The 733-nt window shown below is 61.3% G+C and overlaps 1 protein-coding gene across 1 annotated transcript in view; it reads left to right on the plus strand.

The window, feature by feature from the left end:
* SPEG (SPEG complex locus) overlaps positions 1-733 on the plus strand; it is a 186,536-nt gene that overhangs the window by 104,410 nt on the left and 81,393 nt on the right. The window lies entirely within an intron of this gene.

The raw sequence follows: 733 nt of genomic DNA on the forward strand, positions 1-733 counted from the left end.
GGGGGCGGCCGCGCCAACCCGGGGGGAAGGGAGGGGGGGGGGGGGGGTTGTATCGCTTCAGGCCCGTCTGGTTTTGGAGGACTGCGTAGGCGCGAAGCTGCGGGGCTAAATGCGGCCATGGGCAGGTACCACTGGGGCAAAAGGGACGCGCGAGCGCGGAGCCGCGGCCCACGAGAAGAGACGGCCGGCGGGAGAAGGGACGCGCCCTCGGCTCCGTAGGGAAGGCCCCGGGTCTCCCTTCCGAGCAGGAGGCGCACGGGGGGCTCCGCTTTCGAAGGCCACTCTGAGGCCAGCAGCTCCTCAGCTTCTCTGCAGTCTGCCTCTCTAGGGAAAGGAGCCTCCCAGGGTCTGTCTCTTCGATAAACCGATTTCTGAAAGAGGGGTTTTTTTTGGGGGGTGTCCGCATTTCCCCCTCCAACCCACACAGAGAATCTAATTTAATCCCGGAGTATGATGTGGAGGCTTGAAAACTGACGCTTTGGGGGGCAGGCAGGCAGGCATCTGCTTTCTGGGCTATGTCTGTGGATGGCGCTAAGAACCCCCTTTTTTTAACTGAAGGTGATGCTGGGCATCGCACTCATTTGCCTCCTCCCTGTCTTGGTAAAGGCTGCTGTTGATTGGCCCCTGCTGTTTTGAAGGGTAGCATTGGGCATTGTAGAAATGGGTCCATTTAAACAAGCTACTCCCGCCTATAAACCCCCCCCCCCCACCGACCCCCCCGTCGCGCGTACCC

This window comes from Gekko japonicus, unplaced genomic scaffold, assembly GCF_001447785.1.
Source record: "Gekko japonicus isolate JY-2015 unplaced genomic scaffold, Gekko_japonicus_V1.1 scaffold104, whole genome shotgun sequence".
Taxonomy (NCBI): Eukaryota; Metazoa; Chordata; class Lepidosauria; order Squamata; family Gekkonidae; genus Gekko; species Gekko japonicus.